The sequence below is a fragment of the Balaenoptera borealis genome (assembly GCF_965194805.1).
Source record: "Balaenoptera borealis genome assembly, contig: HAP1_SCAFFOLD_1286, whole genome shotgun sequence".
NCBI lineage: Eukaryota > Metazoa > Chordata > Mammalia > Artiodactyla > Balaenopteridae > Balaenoptera > Balaenoptera borealis.
In genome coordinates this window covers 1-19,108 of record NW_028122933.1, presented here as the reverse complement: position 1 = coordinate 19,108, position 19,108 = coordinate 1, and the positions used below count along the sequence as shown (strand labels likewise).

Sequence of the window (19,108 nt, the reverse complement as noted above, 5' to 3'; positions counted from 1 at the left end):
GCTCACCCCTCCCTGGCTTCAGTCTAATTTTCCATCATTCCAATTCTTCATTTACTTAAAAAACAATCATATCATATTACTTATATATGTATGTGTCTGTGTGTGTGTGTGTGTGCGCGCTTAAAAGCACCTCAAAATTTCTTAAAAGACAGGAAGGAATGAATAAACAAAAACCAACAGGCAAAAAAACCAGGCAATATTGTTCAGAATGGAGGTCATTCTAAACTTGAAGCTCCCCTGTACCAAAGGTATAGACTTTGCAGATTTTGAAGCATTTAGCAGCAAAGCCTTTCATCCAAAGGGTAATTCGTAAATGAGTGTTGATGAAAAGCATGACGACTCAAACAGCATTGTACTACACTTTCTCACTCTTTTCCAGCTGGTAAGAAATGTTATAGTGAGGAAAGGGCAATTGGCTATTTTTCACCTGTGTGCAAAGCTTAACTAAAAAGTCCATGAAAAATGCAGTCACATTGCCAGATGGAATTTGTAGCCATGTACCTGGATGTGTTTCCTTCTGGTGTGCTCTGAAGTAATTTGGGGGTAACCTGTATTCAATGGTTTCTTGTTTTTCTCGCTCCGCTTCTCAAGGTATCTCCTCTGATGGTCGGTGATGCTGCTGTCTAGTTTAATTCGCCTGGGTGACAAACAAACTCTTTCATGGCCAAAAGCATGGCTCAGTCAGTCGGGCAGTATCAATGGTGGAAATAGAGCTGCCCCTCTCATGCAGAGTCACTTCCTTATCTGTTTGGGTCAATATATCTGATTCCACAGAAGTGGTGGTGGAAAGGATGTTGGCGGCAGTATCTGTGAGCAGCTCACTCTCCTCTGAGTGTCTAGAATCTGAAGAAGTGTTATTTATATAATGAAAACCTGGCTGTTTTCTCAGAATATATTTATCAAATTTAATCTGTTCAATTGTAATCTGATTGGCCCTCCCAGCTTGATGAGTAGAAAGAACCTTGTTTTTTTTTTAAGATCGCCTGTGTTTTTACGGCATTTCTCCAGGCTTTTATACCGTTTGTTTTTCTGAAGCTTGTTGTTCTGCTGTTGCTGTCTACCACTCCATTCCTTAACATCTTGTTCCCCCTTGCTATCATCCTGTGTACTTTCTGAGGGCTGGAGAGAATGTGTGATGGGACGCTGAAGAAGTTTAGCCAAACGATCAAGTCGCTCCACCAAGGAAAGTTCCTTCTTGGCACTGAACTCAGGAGGTTTCTGTTGCCTCTGTCGCTCCTGATACCTGTTCCAGAGTTCATTTAAACTCACAGTGTGCTGAGTTGTTAACTCTGGGGTGGCCTTATGATCCCTTTTTAGGTCATTAACTTGTTTGTCATATTTTGGAAAATCTCTAGCCTGACTTTTAGTAGTATGCTGTACTTCTTTGTTTTCCAAGCTTACATTGATACTGAGGCTCTCTATTCTGGTATAATCTGACTTTGTCTTTGCCACATTTTGATAAGAGGAAGGAAGACAAGTGTGTTCTCTTTGTTTGTCTGGATGATGCTGAAAGGAATCTTTCCAAGAATGCCTCATGAAAACTCTTCTTCCTAAGGATTCATGGCAAAAATCTTGATCACTTGGTAGGTGCACTGGATGATGAAAGTAAAACTTAGCTGACCTGAAGACAGAATGGGTGGTATTTTCAAATTCTGAATGACATCTGGACTCTGAAAAGGTGAAAAAAAAAAAAAAAAAGATTTTGAAGGACTTTCAAAATATTTGCATTCCCTTTAGAAATAGTATTCACATTTAATTCTTTAGATACAAAACAAAGACTGAAGGAAAGAATGGTCTATATAAAGATTCAGAAAATTCACTGCCTGGACAAAGGATTCATGCCTTGTGCCTAGTGGCTAGATTGGCATGGTAATAGTTTAAGAGACTCAGGATCAAAAGACCCAGATTCTGGGCTGGATTCTGCCACAGACTGGCTGTATGACCTTGAGGAGGGCATTTAGGTTCTTGGGATTGTAACAGCAGCTGCTATGTATTACTGCTTGCTATGTGTGGGCTATTATGATATATGCTCTATATCTGTTTTTTCCCCTCTTATCAAACTGAGAGAGAGGTATTATTAATCTCATTTTCAGCTAAGAAACCTGAGACTTTATTTTTATCATCAGTAATTAAATGGATGGAATTTTTAAAACTCCAACTCTTTGTATGTTTTAGAGCCTTGAAAAATTCTTTTTTCTGAACCATCTTCACACCCCCTCCATTTTTTTTATTGTGGTAAAATACACCTACTATAATTTACCATCTTCCATCTTCACATTTTGACAGTCATTCTATATCAAAATAGGCATTTTAAGATGTAGAACATCTTAACAACTATAAACCATAATTGCAAACGTTAATTCAGTTTCCATACACATTTTTAGAGTTCTAAGTCATGGAAGAAACAGACATACATATGAAACACAGTATCACTTGTAACTATGGGATCCATTTTACCTTCTCTATAGATTATTGGTAATCAGAATTTTCACAAAATACTCTGGGAATCCCTAAGACAATTTCCCGAAAATATAGTGGGATACATGGAGTCTGCTTTTATATCTAAAGGATAAAAAGACTCTCAAACCTCCCAATGAACAAAAGTCCAGGACCAGGTGGCTTCACTGCTGAATTCTACCGAATACTTAAGGAAGGATTAATATGAAAGATTCTCAAACTCTTCCAATAAGCAGAACAGGAGAGAACACTTCCAAACTTATTTTATAAGGCCCACATTACCCTGTTATCCAGACGTTACCTAGATACCCAGTGTAGATACACTACAAAAAAATTACAAGCCAATATCCCTGATGAACATAGATGCAAAAAGAAACCAAACAAAACATTAGCACACCAAATTCAATAATATATTAAAAGGATTATACACTATGATCAAGTGGGATTTATTCCAGGAATGCAAGGATGATTCAACATCTTACAAATCAATCAATGTGGTACATGACACTAACCAAATAAAGGACAAAAATCATATAGTCAATAGATGTAGAAAAAGCATTTGAGAAAACTCAAAATCCATTCATGATAAAAACTCTCACCAAAGTAGGTATACAGGAAACATAGCTCACGACCATTTCTGACAAGACCATAGCTAACATACTCAATGTTGAAAAATGGAAAGCATTTCCTCTAAGATCAGGAACAAGACAAGGATATCCACCGGCATCACGTTTATTGAACACAGTATTGGAAGTTCTAGCCAGAGCAATTAGGCAAGAAAAAGAAACAAAAGGCACCCAAATCAGAAGAGAAGCAAAATTGTCACTATGTGAAAATGACATGGTTTTAGATATAGAAAACCCTAAAGACGCCACCAAAAAAACTGTTACAACTAAAACATTCAGTAAAGTTGCAGTATACAAAATTATTTAACAGACAAAGATCTGTTGCATTTCTATACATTAATAATAAACTGCCAGAAAAACAAATTAAAACAATCCTGTTCATAATTGCATCAAAAGAATAAAATACCTAGGAATAAATTTAACCAAGGAGGTGAAAGACCTGTATACTGAAAACATTGATGAAAAAAGCTGAAAAAGACATGAACAAATGGGAAAATATTCTGTGTTCACAGATTGGAAGAATTAATATTGTTAAAATGTCCATACTACTCAAAACAATCTACAGATTCAATGCAATCCCTATCAAAATTCCAATGGCATTTTTCACAAAAATTGAACAATCCTAAAATTTGTATGTAACCACAAAAGACTCCAAATAGCCAAAGCAATCTTTAAAAAGTAGAAGAAAACTGTAGGCATCACACTTCCTGATTTCAAACTATATTACAAAGCTACAGTAATCAAAATGGTATAGTACTGACATAAAAACAGACATGTAGATCAATGGAAAAGAATAGAGAGACCAGAAATAAACTCACACATATAAGGTCAATTACCTTATGACAAAGCAGCCAAGAATATACAATGGGGAAAGGATAGTCTCTTCAATAAATGGTACTGGGAAAACTCGATAGCCACATGCAAAAGAATGAAACTGAAGCGTTATCTTACACCATACACAAAAATCAATTCTAAATGGATTGAAGATTTAAATGTAAGGTCTGAAACCATAAAATTCCTAGAAGAAAACATAGGCAGTAAGAGCTTTGACACTGGTGTTAGCAATAATTTTTTGAATTTGACGCCCAAAGCAAAGACAACAAAAGCGAAAGTAAATAGTAGGAGTACATCCAACTGAAAGGCTTCTGCACAGCAAAAGAAACCATCAGACTACTGAATGGAAGAAGATATTTGCAAATGACATATCTGACAAGGGGTTAACATCCAAAATAGACAAAGAATTCAACTCAAATAAAAACAAACAAACAAACAACCCAATTAAAAAATGAGGGCACAGGATCTTAATAGACATTTTTGTGAAGAAGACATACGAATGGCTAACAAATACAGGAAAAGATGCTCAGCACCAATAATCATCAGGGAAATGTAAACCAAAACCACAATGAGATATCACCTCACACCTGTTAGAATGGCTATCATCAAAAAGACAAGAAATAACAAGCATTAGTGAGGTTATGGAGCTAAAGGTTCCTTTTTCTGTGCACTGTTAGTGAGAATGTAATTGGTGTTGCCACTATGGAAATCAGTATGGAGGTTACCCAAAGAGTTAAAATGCAACTACCATACGATCCAGCAATTCTGCTTCTGGGTCTACACACAAAACAATTGAAAGCTTGGTCTTGGAGAGATATTCGTAGATCTGTGCTCACTGCAGCATTATTTAAAATAGCCAAGACATGGAAACCACCTAAGTGTCCACTGATGGATGAATAGATAAGGAAAGTGTGGTATGGGGGGGGGGTGGGAGGAATTGGGAGATTGGGACTGACATATATACACTATTGATACTATGTATAAAATAGATAACTGATGAGAACCTACTGTATATAGCACAGGGAATTCTACTCAATGCTCTGTGGTGACCTAAATGGGAAGGAAATCCAAAAAAGAGGGGATATATATATATATATATATATATATATATATATATATATATGTATAGCTGGTTCACTTTGCTGTACAGTAGAAACTAACACAACACTGTAAAGCAACTATACTCCAATAAAAATTAAAACAAAACAAAAAAAAAGAAAATGTGGTATAGAGGAAAGTGGGCAAGATGGCAGAGTAAAAAGACCTTGAGCTCACCTCCTCTCACAAGCACACCAAAATCACAACTATCCGCAGAGCAACCAATAAAAAAAAAACGCACACACACAAAACACTGGAACCCACCAGAAAAGATCTCCTACACCAAAAGACATAAAGAAGGAACGGCAACAAAACCGGTAATAGGGGGAGACTCACAATATAATCAAATTCCATAACCCCTATGTAGGCAACGAAAACTGGAGAGTAAATATATTCCAGAGGTTCTCCCAGGTTGGGGGTCTGGCATTGTTGAGATGAGCCCACAGAGCATTTGGCTTTGAAGGCCAGAAAGGCTTAATTGCAGGAGCCCCACAGGACTGGGGAAAATAGAGATATCACCCTTAAAGGGTGCACATGAAATCTCATATACCCTGGGACACAGGGCCAAAGAAGTAATTTGATAGGAGCCTGGGCCAGACCTACCTGCTCGTCTTGGAGAGTCTCCTGGAGCGGCAGGGGTTGGGGGAGGGTGGCTGCGGCTCACCCTGGGGACATAGACACTGGTGGCAGACATATTGGGGAACACTGTTGGTGGATGACATATTGGCTCATTAGCTCCAAAACCTGGCCCCACCCAACAGCCTGCAGGCAACAGTGCTGGGACGCCTCAGGCCAAAGAACTAACTGGGTCAGGACACAGCTCCACCCATTAGCAGACAGGCTGCCTAAAGACAAAAAAGCTCACAGCTGCCTTTGGACTAGCCCCTAGACATGGCCCAGCCCACCAGAGGGCCAAGACCCAGCACCAACCACCAGTAGACAGGCACAGGACTCTCCCACCAGGAAGCCAGGCCAAGCTTCTAGACCAGTCTCATTCACCAGGATGCAGGCACCAAAAGCAAGAAAACTATGATTCCTCAATGCAGGCCAGAGCCTACCCTGGGACCAGCTGGGCCTTGGACTGGCCCACTAGCAGGCCAAGGAAACCTTCAGGACACTCCAGACCCTGTACCCAACTGTGTCAGGAACCGACACCACCCCCTCAACAATCTGAAATGAGCTCTGGGATCCCAGGACCCTGCAGCTGGACTCCAGGGACCAGCTCTGCCTGCCAGTAGACCAGCACTAACCCCATGATCTGGCTTCAACTACCAGTGGGTAGGCAACAACCCTAGGGTCTTCAGGACCCTGACTCCACCCACCAGTGAGCCAGCATTAGCCCCGGGGCCCCTAGCATTCTGCAACCAGCCACGTTGTGACCAGGCCCTGCTAAACAGCAGCCAGCAGCATCCACACAAGGCAGGATCTGGCAACCAACCAGACTAGGGGCCTACCAGACTGCCCACATAGTTAGCCCACCACAACAGAAGGCCCAAGTAGCCCTCTTAGGGTGAACCCCTAGAGCACACAGCTTGGGTAACGAGAGGGGAGTGTGCTGCTGAAATGCACAGGACGCCTCCTACAGAGGGCCACTTCTCCAAGGTTGACAGATGTAACTTACCTACTACATACATAAAAATACAAATAGCAACTTATTGACAAAATGAGATGGCAGAGCAATATGTTTCAGATGAAGGAACAAGATAAAATCCCAGAAGAAGAACTAAGTGAAGTGGAAATAGGCAATCTACCCAAGAAATAGTTCAGAGTAATGATCATACAGATGATCAAAGAACTCAGGAGGAGAATGGATGCACAGAACGAGAAGTTATAAGTTTTAAGAAAAGAGTTAGAAAATGTAAAGAACAACCAGAGATGAAGAATACAATAACTGAAATGAAAAATACAGTGCAAGGAATCAAAGTAGACTAAAGGATTCAGAAGAATGGATCAGTGAGCTGGAAGACAGAGTAGTGGAAATCACTGCCACTGAACAGAAAAAAGATTTAAAAAAGAAAAGAAATGAGAACGGTTTAAAAGATCTCTGAGACAACATCAAGAGCACTAATATTCGCACTACAGGGGTCCCAGAAGAAGAGAGAAAGAGCCCGGGAACATATTTGAAAGAAAGAGCTCAGGAAAATATTTGAAGAGATAATAGCTGAAAACCTCCCTAACCTGGGAAAGGAAATAGTCATCCAAGTCCAAGAAGCGCAGAAAATCCCATACAGGATAACCCAAAGAGGAACACACCAAGACACGCTGTAATCAAAATGTCAAGAATTAAAGATACAGAGAATACTAAAAGCAGCAAGGGGAAAGCAGCAAATAACATACAAAGGAACTCCCATAAGACTATCAGTTGACTTTTCAGCAGGCACTCTGCAGGTCGGAAGGGACTGGCATGATATATTTAAAGTGATGAAAGGGAAGAACCTACATCCAAGAATACTCTACTCAGCAAGGCTCTTGTTCAGATTTGACAGAGAAATCAAAAGCTGTACAGACAAGCAAAGGCTAAAAGAATTCAGCACCACTAAACCAGCTTTACAACAAATGTTAAAGGAACTTCTCCAGGTGCAAAAGAAAAGGCCACAACTAGATATAAGAAAACTATGGAACAAAAAAGCTCACCAGTAAACATACAGTAAAGGTAGGAAATCATTCGCAAACAAAGCTAGCAGGAAGATTAAAAGACGAAAGTAGTAAAATCATCTGTATCCACGATAAGCAGTTAAGGGATACACAAAACAATTTGATGTAAAACATGACATAAAAAACAGTAATCATGAGGGGAGGAGAGTACACATGGAGGGTAATGGCAAATGCATTTGAAATTAAGACATCAGCAATTTAGAAGAATCACCATATGTATACAGAGACTGCTATACAATAACCTCAAGGTAACCACAAGCCAAAAATCTGTAACAGATACACACATACACAAAAAAGGAATCTAAACATAACACTGAAGATAGTCATCAAATCACAAGAGAAGAGAACAAAAGAAGGGGGAAAAAAAGACCTACAGAAACAAATCCAAAACAATTAACAAAATGACAGTACGAACATACATATCGATAATTACCTTAAACGTAAACAGACTGAATGCTCCAACCAAAAGACACAAACTGGCTGAATGGATACAAAAATAAGACCCGTGTATTTGCTGCCTACAAGAGACTCACTACAGATCTAGAGACACATACAGACTAAAAGTGAGGGGATGGAAAAGGTAGTCCACACAAATGAAAATCGAAAGAAAGCCAGAGTACCAATATTTATATTAGATGAAATCAACTTTAAAATAAAAACTGTCACAGGAGACAAAGAAGGACACTACAGAATGATCAAGGGATCAATCCAAGAAGAAGATATAACAACTGTAAATATATATGCACCCAACATAGGAGCACCTGAATACAGAAGGCAAAATATTAATAGACATAAAAGGAGAAATCAACAGCAGCACAATAATAGTAAGGACTTTAACACCTGACTTACATCAATGGACAGATCATCCAGAGAGAAAATCAACAGGGAAACACAGGCCTTAAATAACACATTAGACCAAAGGGACTTAACTGATATTTATAGAGCATTCCACCCAAAAGCAGCAGAATGCACATTCTTTTCAAGTGCACATGTAACATTCTCCAGGACAGATCACATGTTAGGCCACAAAACAAGCCTTGGTAAATTTAAGAAAACTGAAATCATATCAAGCTTCTTTTCCAACCACAACTCTATGGAACTAGAAATCACCTACAAGAAAAAAAACCTGCAAAAACCACAAACACGTGGAGGCTAAACAATATGCTACTAAACAACTGATGGATCACTGAAGAAATCAAAGAGGAAATCAAAAACTACCTAGAGACAAATGAAAACGAAAGCACGATGATCCAAGACTTATGGGACGCAGACAAAGCAGTTCTAAGAGGGAAGTTTATAGTAATACAGGCTTACCTCAGGAAACAAGAAAAATCTCAAATTAACAACCTAAACTTACATCTAAAGCAAGTAGAGAAAGAAGAATAAATAAAAACCAAAGTTAGTAGAAGGAAAGAAATCATAAATATCAGAGCAGAAATAAATGAAATAGAGACTAAAAAAAAAATAGGAAAGATCAATGAAACTAAAAGCTGGCTCTTTGAAAATATAAACAAAATTGATAAACCTTTAGGAAGACTCATCAAGAAAAAAAGGGAGAGGGCCCCAATCAATAAAATCAGAAATGAAAAAGGAGAAGTTACAACCGACACCACAGAAATACAAAGGATCATAAGAGACTACTATGAGCAACTACATGCCAATAAAACGGACAACCTAGAAGGAACTGATGAATTCTTAGAAAGGTACAACCTCCCAAGACTGAATCAGGAAGACACAGAAAATATGAACAGACCAATTACCAGAACTGAAATTGAATCAGCAATTTAAAAATTCCCAACAAAGAAAAGTCCAGGACCAAATGGCTTCACAGGTGAATTCTACCAAACATTGAGAAGAGTTAACACCCATCCTTCTGAAACCCTTCCAAAAGTTTGCAGAGGAAAGAAAACTTCTGAACTCATTCTAGGAGGCCACCATCACCCTGATACCAAAACCAGATAAAGATATTACACAAAAGAAAACTACAGACCAATACCACTGATGAACATAGATGCAAAAATCCTCTACAAAATACTAGCAAACCGAATCCACTAATAAATTAAAAGGCTCATACACCATGATCACGTGGGATTCATCCCAGGGATGCAAGGATTTTTCAATATCTGCAAATCAATCAGTGTGATACACCGCATTAACAAACTGAAGAATAAAAACCATATGATCGGGCTTCCCTGGTGGCACCGTGGTTAAGAATCCACCTGCCACTGCAGGGGACACGGATTCGAGCCCTGGTCCCGGAAGATCCCACATGCCGTGAAGCAACTAAGCCCGTGTGCCACAACTGCTGAGCCTGTGCTCTAGAGCCTGTGAGCCACAACTACTGAGCCCGCGTGCTACAACTACTGAAGCCTGTGCGCCTAGAGCCTGTGCTCCGCAACAAAGAGAAGCCACCGCAATGAGAAGCCCGCACACCGCAACAAAGAGTAGCCCCCGCTCGTTGCAACTAGAGAAAGCCCGCACACAGTAATGAAGACCCAACACAGCCAAAAATAAATAAATAAAATAAATTTATTAAAAAAAAAACATATGATCATCTCAATAGATGCAGAAAAAGCTTTTGACAAATTTCAACACACATTTATGATAAAAACTCTCTAGAAAGTGGGCACAGAGAGAACATACCTCAACACAATAAAGGCCATATATGACAAACCCACAGCTAACATTATACTCAATGGTGAAAAGCTGAAAGCATTTCCCCTAAGATCAGGAACAAGACAAGGATGTCCACTCTCGCCACTTTTTTTCAACATAGTTTTGAAGGTCCTAGTCACGGCAAGCAGAGAAGAAAAAGAAATAAAACGAATCCAAATTGGAAAAGAAGAAGTAAAACTGTCAGTTTTTACAGATGACATGATACTATAAAATCCTAAAGCTGCTACCAGAAAACTACTAGAGCTCATCAGTGAATTCGCTAAAGTTTCAGGATATGAAATTAATACACAGAAATCTGCTGCATTTCTACATACTAACAACGAAAGCTAAGAAAGACCAATTAAGCAAACAATCCCATTCACCATTTAGAACTAATAAACGAGTCAGCATCGTTGCAGGATAAAAGTTAAATATTAAAAAAATCAATTGTATTATGATATACTTGCAATTAACAAACTGAAAATGAAATTAAGAAAACCATTCTGGGGGAATTCTCTGGCAGTCCAGTGGTTAGGACTCTGCAATTCCACTGCAAGAGGGCATAAGTTAGATCCCTGGTTGGGGAACTAAGATCCCTCAAGTCAAGCAGCACAGCCAAAAACAAAAAGAAAAGCAAAAGGAAACCATTCTGTTCACAACAGCCTCAAAAAAATTAAAATATTAATGTAAATTTAACATAAGAAGAGAAAAACTTCTACTCTGAAAGCTACAAAAAATGACTGCAAGAAATTAAAGAATATCTAAATAAATATCTAAATCAATAAATATCTATCTAAATCAAACATCCCAAGTCCACGGACTTACTGTTAAGAAAGCAATTCTCACCAAAGTGATCACAGATTCAACACAATCCCTATCAGAATCCTAGCTGATTTCTTAGTAGAAATTTTGCAAGCATATGGAATTGTCAAGGACCCAGAAGAGCCAAGACAATCATGAAAAATAAGGTCATGTTGGAGGACTCATACTTCCCAATTTTAACTCACAGAATGGGAGAATATATCAAAATCAAAATTTTGATAAGAATGTGTATCTAGAATACATAGAACTCTTAAAACTCAATAAAAAAGAGAAATAGCCCAAATAAAAACCAGGCCAGGATCTGAATACACATTTCTCCAAGGATAACACACAACTGGCCAATAAGCACACAGAAAGATGTTCAACATCATAATCAGGAGGCAAATGCAAATCAAAAGCAAAATGAGATACAACTTCACATCCACTAGAATAGATCCAATGAAAAAGTCAGATAATAAGTGTTGGTGAGTTAGTAGAGAAATTGAAATCCTCATACATTGCTACTGGGAATGTAAAATGGTGCAGCCACTTTGGCAAACAGTCTGACAACTCCTCAGATGATGAAATATAAAGTTATCACATGATCTAGGAATTCCATTCCTGGGTACGTACCCAAGACAAATGAAAACATATTGTCCATATAAAAACCTGTACATGAATAGAAAAGCATTTATATTTTATAAATATAAAATCATTATTTTATAAAAGCATTATTCATAGTAGCCAAAAGGTGGAAACAACCAAATGTCCATCAACAAACAGATAAACAAACTGTGATACATACATACGATGAAATATTATTGAGCCATTAGAAGGAATAAAATAATGATACAAGCCCTAACTTGGATGAACCCAAAAACATCATGCTGAGTTACAAGAAGCCAGTCACAAAAGTCCACACATTAAATGATTCCATTTGTATTAAGGTCTAGAATAGGAAAATTTATAATAGAGACAAAGTAGATCAGTGGTTGACTTAGGGCTTGGGGGGAGGTGGGTGATGAGGAAATAGAGGGGTGATAGCTAAGGGGTATAGAGTTTCTTTCTGAGGTGATAAAAATGTTCTAAAGTCAACTGTGTTGATGGTTGCACATATCTGTGAATAGGGTAAAAATCATTAAATGGTACACTTTAAGTGGGAGAATTATATATGTGCATTACATATTAAAAAAGCTGTTTGAAAAAAAAATGTTCTATGAGCATTTGAAAGGTTGTGTTTTAAAAGCATACAAACATTTATACACATCAACCTCAATATTTCCAGATGTTTCTCTAACTCTGCTTTTTTTTTTTTTAATTTCATTTCTATGGTCTGTCATGGGCTAAGTATGTGTGTTCAAGCTCTCTAGTGTTCTGTATTATCCATTTCTCCTTGAGGGTCCTCTAGGGCAGCGGTCCCCAACCTTTTTGCCACCAGGGACCGGTGTCATGGAAGACAATTTTTCCACAGACGGGGTTGGGGGGTGGGGGGATGGTTCAGGCGGTAACGTGAGGAATGGGGAGCGATAGGGAGCTGCAGATGAAGTTTCTCTCGCTCGCCCGCCCGCCGCTCACCTCCTCTGTGCGGCCTGGGCTAGAGTATGCTTCTGCAGGTTATATTTCCATCTTTCTTTTCCAAGCTATGTCTCCTAGACTACCCACTGCAGAATTGCAATGTTGTTTTTTCATCTTACACATTCTTTTTTGTGTGTGATAAACACAGAAGATTAAATTTACCATCTTAACCAATTTTTAAGCATACAGTTCAGCAGTGTTAAGTATGTTCACACTGTTGCACAACAGATCTCTAGAACATCTTCATCTTGCAACACTGAAACTCTATACCCAATAAACATGAACTCCCCCTCCTTTCTCTCCCCAGCCGTTGGCAGCCACTTTTCTACTTTGTTTCTATGATTTTCACTATTTCAGATACTTCACGTAGGCGGAATATACAGTGTTTATCTTTTTGTGACTGGCTTATTTCACTCAGCACAAGGTCCTTGAGATTCACCTATGTTATAGCATGTGACAGGATTTTCTTCTTTTAAGGCTGCATAACATTCTATTGTATAGATATCACATTATATTTATCCATTCATCTGCTGATGGACGTATCTTGATTATCGTGAGTAATGCTGCAATGAACATGGGTGTGCAGATATCTGTGAGATCCTGCTTTGAATTCCTTTGGATATACACCCAGAAGTGGGATTGCTGTATCATATCGTCATTCTATTTTTAATTTTTTAGGAACCTCCACACTGTTTTCCATAATGGCTGTGCCGTTTTATATTTCCACCAGCAGTGCACAAGGGATCCAATTTCTCTGCATCCTTGACAACGATTGTTATTTTCTGTTCTTTTGATACTACCCATCCTAATAGGTGTGCAGTAGTATCTCATTGTGGTTTTGATTTGCATTTCTTTGATGATTAGTGATATTAAGCATCTTTTCATATACTTGTTGGCCATTCATATATACTCCCTGGAGAAGTGTCTATTCGAGTCCTTTACCCATTTTTAAATTGGGTTTCTTTGTTGTTGACTTTTAGAAGTTCCATATATAATCTGGATATTGGTCACTTATCATGATTTGCAAATATTTTCTCCTATTCCACAGGTTGTCTTTTAACTCTGTTGATTGTGTCCTTTGAAGCAGAGTTTTAAATTCTGATATAGTATAATTTATTTATTTTTGCTTTTGTTGCCTATACTGTTGGTGTCATAGCCACGAAATCATTGCCAAATCCAATGTCATGAAGCTTTCCCCCCATGTTTTCTTCTAAGAGTTTTATAATTTTAGCTCTTCTGTTTGGATCTTTGATCCATTTTGGGTTAATTTTGTATATGGTAAAAGGTAATGGTCCAAATTAATTCTTCTGCATGTGGATATCCAGTTTTCCTTTGACAGCTAGGTAGTAATGGCTTGTGTCCTATACACTTTTCTTTTATGTTATTAGAAAAAGGGGGCCATGGGTGAACATAAATAGATTTGATCTTGGGTCTTTTTTATTGTAATTTTTTAAAAGTTTGTATTGAGATTCTTTCTGTCTTTGTCACAGTCATCTGGAATGCCTTAAGCTTTCCCTCCCCTGTTTCAGTGTTGAGACATGATACTTCACTTCTAATACTATCAGCCTTGGGTATTTAATTGTAATTTTGTTTCTAAATTGCCAGTGTCTTTTCCCAGAAGTAACAATTATCTTACAAATAAATACATACATCCACACAGACAAAGAAGCACTGAAGTGATATGCATAAGAAAGCAAAAAATAAAAAGATGGAACTCTGTTTAAATTGTGAGACTATAGTCTCATCAGAATTAAGTGGAAACACGTAGACACAGGCGTTTGCGTGTGCATGCTCTCTCTCTCTCACACCCCCTACCCCACTCCCCATTACCTGCAATATCTATTTGCAAGGATTTCTTCTCTTCGGGCCAGGCTTCCTTAGGAACGGTCCTCTTACTGTGGATCTCCCCTTTCTGTTTAATGGCTTTAGTGTCTGCTAGATTATCAATCTTCGTGTCTTGTAGTTGAGCTGACTGCTCTGAAGCAGCAGCAGCCCTGGAACCTAAGAGAGGGAAATCACGATTCAGACAGGAAGCTGACAAAAATTATTTTAAAATACCTCTCAAGCATCTACTAGTGTGAGAAGAGAGTTACACTGGATAAACAGTGAGATGGATGCAGGACGGGAATAAAGACGCAGACGTAGAGAACAGACGTGAGGACACGGGGAGGGGGAAGGGGAAGCTGGGACGAAGTGAGAGAGTGGCACGGACTCATATACTACCAAATGTAAAATAGATAGTTAGTGGGAAGCAGCCGCATAGCACAGGGAGATCAGCTCAGTGTGGTGTGACCAGCTAGAGGGGTGGGATCGGGAGGGTGGGAGGGAGATGCAAGAGGGAGGAGATATGGGGATATATGTATATGTATAGCTGATTCACTTTGTTATAAAGCAGAAACTAACACACCATTGTCAAGCAATTATACTCCAATAAAGATGTTTAAAACAAAACCAAAAAAACTGAGATGGAAAGAGAAAAGCATTTTGGGCAAAGGTGAATACATATGAAAAAAAATGGAATCAGGAAAGCAATTGAACATCTAAGAAACAGTGCAAGTATATAATTTATTAGATTATAGAATTTGTAAGGAAAAGAGAAAAATTAGCATTTGAAAGGTTCTTTGGGAGCCCATTCTACTGTTCTGAAAGACTAGGCTTAAAAAGTTTAGTTTTCATTCTTTTTCTTTAATAAATGTATTTATTTGTTTATTTATTTGGTTGCATTGGGTGCTCATTGCTGCGCGCGGGCTTTCTGTAGTTGCGGCGAGCGGGGCTACTCTTCGTTGTGGTGCGCGGGCTTCTCATTGCGGTGGCTTCTCTTGTTGCGGAGCATGGGCTCTAGGCTCGCGGGCTTCAGTAGTCGTGGCATGCGGGCTCAGTAGTTGTGGTGCATGGACTTAGCTGCTCCACGGCATGTGGGGTCTTCCTGGACCAGGGCTTGAACCCGTGTCCCCTGCGACGGCAGGCAGATTCTTAACCACTGCGCCACCACGGAAGCCCCTCTTGTTTCCTGTTCTTGTTCTATGTTATTTTGCTTATTTTATATACTCAACAATAATTTGGAAGACAGATATCTAGTTTTAAAATTCTTTTCGAGTTTCATTTTTTGGTAGCTTTTTTCCATTGTGGTAAAATATACATAAAATTTACCATTTCAAACATTTTTAAGTATACAAGTTAAGGCATTAAGTATATTCACATTGTTGGGCAACCATCACACCATCCATCTCCAGAATTAACTCATTTTCCCAAATGGAAACTCTGTACCTATTAAACAATAACTCCCTTTCCTCCTCCTCCAACCCTTTTGTGACTGGCTTGTATTACTTAGCACAATGCCTTCAAAGTCCATCCACAGTGTAGCATGTGTCAGAAATTCACTCCTTTTTAAGGCTGAATAATATTCTATTGTATGTATGTATCACATTGTATTGATCCATTCATCAGGTGGTAGACATCTGGATTGTTCTCACCCTTTGGCTATTGTTAATAATGCTGCTATGAACCTGGGTGTTCAAAATCTGTTCAAATCCCTGCTTTCGATTCTTTTGGGTATATACTTAGAAGAAGAATTGCTAGATCATATAGTAATTCTATGTTTCATTTTTTGAGGAACCACTACACTGTTTTCCACGGTGGCTATACCATTTTACATTCCCATCAGCAATACACAAGAGTTCCAATTTCACCATATCCCTGCCAACCCTTGCTCTTTTTTATTTCATAAAAGCCATCCTAATGGGTATGAAGTGGTATCTCTTTGTAGTTTTTATTTACATTTCCTTCATGACTAATGAAGTAAAACATCTTTTCACGTTCTTTTTGGCCATCTGTATCTTTCCTGGAGAAATGTCTCTTCAGATTCTGTACTCATTTAAAAATTAGATTGCTTTTTGCTGTTGTTGAACTGTAAGAGTTCTTCATATATTATGGATAGTCATCTCTCATCAGATATATGAATTGCAAATGTTTTTCCCAATTCTGTGTGCAACCTTTTTACTATGTTGATGGTGTTTTTTTTTTTTTTTTTTTTTTTTGGTGCACACAAGTTTTAAATTTTAATCAAGTCAAATTTATTTTTTATGAAAACTTCTTTAACCTATCTGATCACCAAGTCATGAATAAAATGACAGCTCTTTAGTCAAAAAGACAAAAAAATACAATTGTTTTTTCTTTTCATGCCTTTCATTCCAAAATTAACTTTTGGCATTTTTTTTTCCACCTTGTAACTAAATTTGCTATTTAGATGAGTGTTGTGTCAAACTGACTTCAAAGTTCACCACTGATCACTTTCAGCATTGCTTCATTTCTCTGTAATGAATTCTTCATTTTGATTCATCTCTTCAGCTGGGTGAGTCTTCAAGTGAATTTTTCAAGAAGGTACAGAGGTTGAATATACTTTCTAGCTGCTGTGTACTTGTGAAAATGTCTTTTCATTGTCATAGTGCTTAATGAAAATGCACTGGGTCCATAAATCCTTGAATTATATAATTTCCCCAATAAATACAGATTTGGTTCCATTATTTTTACATTTAGTATTTTAAATAAGCCTGATATCAGACTAAATTTTCTTCTCTTAACTTTTTTTTTTAAATTGTATATTTATGGGATTTTCTTCTATTTATTTTGACTCAAAAATCTTTTTCTGATATGTGTCTCAGTCTCTGATTTTTCCCTGGATTTTTATGGCAACTTTCAATCTGCATACAGTGTTCCCCTTTTCAGGAGGAGGATGTTTTATTCAATTAAGTGTTTGAATATTACTTTCTTCTTCAGCTGCAGATATAATTCTTGGTTTGGTTTACTTAGCTATGTTTCTTATGTCTCTCATCATCTTTCACAGCATTTTCATTTTCTTCTCCTTTTTCCTCTGTAATTTTGCAGACTCTCAGATTTGTCCTCATCACTAATTTAACTTCCTTCATGTTAATTCCACCCTTTCTTGCCTGCAAAATGTATTTTAAATCTGTTACCAAATCTTTACAGTTTTAGGCAGTCTTTTCCTTCATATGTTCATTCCTGCCCACCCCCTCCCCCACACACACACACTTTTTTTCTAAATTGAGACAAAACATGAAATTCACCATTTAAGGGTTCTGCCGCGGAGACACGTGAAGGTCGGTGACTTGGTGCGGAGTTTGTCTCGGCACGCGTGGCCGCGCTGGGATGGCGTCCTCCTCGTCTTCCTCCGCAGCGGGTTTGGGCTCGGTCGACCCGCAGCTGCAGCATTGCACGGAGGTAGAGACTCAGAAGCAGCGCTTCCAGCAGCTGGTGCACCAGATGACGGAACTTTGTTGGGAAATGTGCATGGACAAGCCTGGGCCAAAGTTGGACAGTCGGGCTGAGGCTTGTTTTGTGAACTGCGTTGAGCGCTTCATTGATACAAGCCAATTCATCTAGAATCGACTGGAACAGACCCAGAAATCCAAGCCAGTCTTCTCAGAAAGCCTTTCTGACTGACCTGAGTATTACCTCTCTGGAAAAGGAAGGTAGTTCAAGAAATGAAGAGCAGTTGATGGGATGGTTGAAGAAAAGGCTGTGGGGGGATCGGCTCCCACCTTTGTCACTCTTGGGACATCCTGTCATCTGAGAATGAATAAAGACCGATTTTTGTGTGTGGGGGTGGTTTGAGGGTCAAATGTGTTTGGGGTTGTGTTTTTTAATGCTAATCTTGGGAAAACAATTGACAGATGAATGGAAAACTCTACTAGGTGTATGTTACTGTATGTGGGACGATGCTTTCCTCATAGTCCCATTAACTGCTTCCTATAATTTTAATAGTGGAACTGCTCTATAATTTGATATGTGGGACCACATAGGTAATAATCTGTTATTTGTGTGGATTCCTTTCAGATTTCTGGAGAGATCGATATACATCTTTGTGTCTCTCAGAAAGGGCAGCAGTGGGGGAAAGAGTAATTTGGTACTTGACTGTAGGCCTCCTTATCTAGTGTTTGATTATCAGTGCTGGAAAAAAAATGTATGGAGTATTCATACAGTACATTTCACTTTTCTAGATTATCTCCCTCCCTTATACTGTGATTCACTTAAATTTCTATATATAAAGTACAGTCTTGAGCTAGTACAGGTAGCCTGAGAGTCTAGAGGACTTTAGTTAAAGGAATCTAGCCAGCGAACATAATTCTCATACTAAACTGCCACAAGGAAGACGTTAACTTACCCTGTATGTCAGGGTCCAAAAAAATTTAAAGATGTGCCTAAATGAAAAAATAAGTTATAAAGATTTAGGCCAGTCAAAAACTAACAGCAGTTTCAGGTAGAGGTGCATGCCTAACGTAAACCAGCATAGTTTCCATTTACTGCGTTCTTTTCATCACTGAAATAAAAACTTCTACAAGATTCAAAAAAAAAAATTCACCGATTAAAGTAAGTGTACAATTCACTAG

General features: G+C 38.4%; 1 long non-coding RNA gene and 1 pseudogene across 2 annotated transcripts; one reads left to right on the top strand and one right to left on the bottom strand.

The window, feature by feature from the left end:
- Nucleotides 1-1,380: 1,380 nt before the first annotated feature.
- On the bottom strand, nt 1,381-15,209 carry LOC309621964. Its single transcript, XR_014240353.1, has 2 exons — nt 14,532-15,209; nt 1,381-1,670 (listed from the first exon to the last, which is right to left on the bottom strand). It is a non-coding gene; the product is annotated as an uncharacterized lncRNA (long non-coding RNA).
- Nucleotides 15,210-15,993: 784 nt separating this feature from the next.
- Nucleotides 15,994-19,102, top strand: LOC309621963 (mitochondrial import inner membrane translocase subunit Tim8 A pseudogene; annotated as a pseudogene). The gene has a single exon. The product of its transcript is annotated as a mitochondrial import inner membrane translocase subunit Tim8 A pseudogene (transcript).
- Nucleotides 19,103-19,108: the final 6 nt, after the last annotated feature.